This window comes from Notolepis coatsorum, assembly GCF_963971535.1.
Source record: "Notolepis coatsorum genome assembly, chromosome: 3".
Lineage (NCBI taxonomy): Eukaryota > Metazoa > Chordata > Actinopteri > Aulopiformes > Paralepididae > Notolepis > Notolepis coatsorum.
The window spans coordinates 5621172-5624976 of NC_140167.1; positions in this window are offsets into that span (position 1 = coordinate 5621172).

Below are 3805 nucleotides of genomic sequence, written 5' to 3' on the forward strand. Positions count from 1 at the left end.
GCAACAATGCATCTCAAATGCCTCGAGGCCATGCGCTCGTTCCGCAGCGCCGCGATCACAACAGTCTGCGAAGGTTCTGTAAAGGTAATTCCACCGAAGAAAGCAGCAATAGGGAGGTGTAGTCTGACGTCACTGGTTGTTCCACCCGTATAGGGATTTATCATTGGAAAATGGATTATCAGCTATTGTAACAATTCTGCGCATGGAAATTGAAAAGCGTTCCATTTTTGCACAAAATAAGTTCCCTTCTATCACTAACATTATTGTTTAAAAAATGTTGGTTGAAATAAAATTTCGCGATTTTTTTCTTATGATTAATTGCGAATATTTTCATGTTGAGCTATAGATTGTGGATGAATAATCACAGAACGGTACACCGTGCCAATGTTAATGCTTTATTTGTTTTAAACGAGGCGATTTAGAAATGGGCAATGGGGAAATGCATTGCGTTGGACAGAGGGTGGAACACGGAAAACGGCAATGATGTAACCACTACACCTCCCTATAGACCAGGAAGTAACCACTACACCTCCCTATAGACCAGGATGTAACCACTACACCTCCCTATAGACCAGGAAGTAACCACTACACCTCCCTATAGACCAGGATGTAACCACTACACCTCCCTATAGACCAGGATGTACCACTACACCTCCCTATAGACCAGGATGTAACCACTACACCTCCCTATAGACCAGATGTAACCACTACACCTCCCTATAGACCAGGAAGTAACCACTACACCTCCCTATAGACCAGGAAGTAACCACTACACCTCCCTATAGACCAGGATGTAACCACTACACCTCCTATAGACCAGGATGTAACCACTACACCTCCCTATAGACCAGGATGTAACCACTACACCTCCCTATAGACCAGGATGTAACCACTACACCTCCCTATAGACCAGGATGTAACCACTACACCTCCCTATAGACCAGGAAGTAACCACTACACCTCCCTATAGACCAGGATGTAACCACTACACCTCCCTATAGACCAGGATGTAACCACTACACCTCCCTATAGACCAGGATGTAACCACTACACCTCCCTATAGACCAGGATGTAACCACTACACCTCCCTATAGACCAGGATGTAACCACTACACCTCCTATAGACCAGGATGTAACCACTACACCTCCCTATAGACCAGGAAGTAACCACTACACCTCCCTATAGACCAGGAAGTAACCACTACACCTCCCTATAGACCAGGAAGTAACCACTACACCTCCCTATAGCGTTGTGTCTGACGGTTAACTAAACTGTTTTTTATTTAAATTTTTTTCTTGTGATATTATTTTTTTTCTTGTGCTGTTGTCTTAAATTGTCTGTCTATACTATGTTTTTCAACTATGTTCTATTTTTATTTTATTTTGTATTCTGTATTACATTTTTTACTAATAATTATTTAATTATGTATTAACCCTGTAGCACTTTGGGATCCTATAGTGAACAAAAAGTGCAATACAAATTAAATGTATTATTATTATTATTATTATTATTATTATTATTATTATTATTATTATTATTATAATTATATTATTATTATTATTATTATTATTATTATTATTATTATTATTATTATTATTATTATTATTATTATTATTATTATTATTATTATTATTATTATTATTATTATTATTATTATTATTATTATTATTATTATTATTATTATTATTATTATTGTGTACCAGCAACACCACAGGTCGCCGTCCTCGGGTTTCCGCCCTCTCACTCTCGCTCCGGGTTTCGTCCTTCCGTGTCTCGCTGTCAGCTGTCACTCACTACTCGTCACCCTTTTCACCGAGTTCGCGGGGGTTCCGGGGCTCCGCCCCTATGCGCCAGCCAGCCAATCAATGCTTCCTCCGATGACGGCACACCCTTGTAACGCAAAAGAGGGAACTCCCGTGGGTAGATCCCACCGCTTGAATGAACACACACACATCTGGCTAATAGGTTCTGCACTCGCCTGATGTCATATTACAACATCAGCAGGATGCACTTCTTCACTGGGACTCCATGGACCTCGACTAACCAGGGGAGAATAGACGTGTAGCATAGCTAGACAGTACTGCTACAGGAAATTACCATTCATCAATACATTGCATGTGCACTTGCCTGACATCACTGCAGGTGAGCCTATAGTATAGTATAGATCCTAACAGGACCATCACTCCAGGCTGGGGGCGTGTCCTCCTCAGGTAGGTTCGCACACACACACACACACACACACACACACACACACACACACACACACACACACCCTGTGATAGCCTGACATAGGCTTCTGTGGTCGTTTACACTACCCCCCTCCTCAGTAAGCGCATCCCCTCCAGTAAGCGCATCCCCACACTTCAGCCTGCAGTATCAGCTCATTCACCACTGGACAAGCTTCTCACTCCCTCACTCCTATAGATCAAAATCAAATCAAATGTATTTGTAAGGCCCGACAACACACGCTAATGTCCCCATGGGCCGGACAACACGTCTTCTTTAACAAGTCAAGAAGAAAACATCACAATACATCAAGAACAAAACAAGAACACCATAAAGTCCAATTTTTTTTTAAATAAAGGCAAAATAAATAAATGCAACACTCCCAGACATACCCCACGCAAAGGTAAGGAAAAACTCACTAAAACCTAACAATAGGAAAAAATGCACCACAGGCAATGTGGAGGAGAGAAACCTTAGAAGGGCCGGTCAAGGGGGGGATCTCCCTTCTTAGATGTCGGTGATAGTAGTGTTGCAATAAAACACCAGGCCTTTATTAGAGAGCGGCTTATATAAGAGGCAGGCCTTAATTTCACAAACTGGCCAATTGTAATTGTGATTGATTGATTTTATTTAGACATAAACATATACAGATCACATGAGTATTTGCTTTGTCAGGGTGAAACTGTGGTGGATTAATGTAATTCACACACTGAAGTTGGAACTGTCTATAGGTTGCGGGGTCCGGGGACGATTTAGCGTGTGGTACCTTCTCGACTACCTCAGTCGAATCGAGTTGCATTGATACAGTAACATGCAGGCAATAGCTTTAGCTAACGCTATCATAGCCATCATGATCTGTAATGCCAACTGGACAACGCCAGCCCCGCCTGCCAACGCCATATAGATAGCAAACGTTAACGTTTGCAAATGAAGCCAACATCATCCAGCCGACACCACAGATCTAGATATGACAACGTTAGCTAACGCTAAAGCTAACGCCAACGCGAGGGAAACGTTAATGTAGTCAGTGTAGCGGGAGGCAGCACTTAATTTGCATTGGCAAGAGTTTATCTCATTCTATATCACGGCACGAAAAAATTTAAAACCCCGGCTTATATAAGAGGCCCGTCCTTTATTCGAGTACCCTCCACTATTAGAGGATTTACGGTAGAATAGAATAGATAGAATAGAAATACTTGTATTAGCCCGAAGGGAAATTTGACACTGCAAATCGCTCACATCAAACATTTAGACAGAACAAGTCATGAATAAGAATAACAAAAAAATATACAGTAAATAAATACAGTAACAATATACTGAAGTCACACCTCTGAAGCCTCTGGACACACAAGCGTGCGACGTCCGCATGCTCCACCATCGCACCTTTGACACCACACTGTAGCGAACCCGGGACCACAGGCGACAGCGTTAATGAACCAGTCCGACTAGAGGGTCCCACCTGTTAGCTAAGGGCTGGCGAGTCTAGGCATCTGTGGTCGTTACAATAATAACAGAGGTGTACCACAGGCTCTAACATCTTCATTGAGTATTGATTGAACCTAAATGAGATTCTTCTTC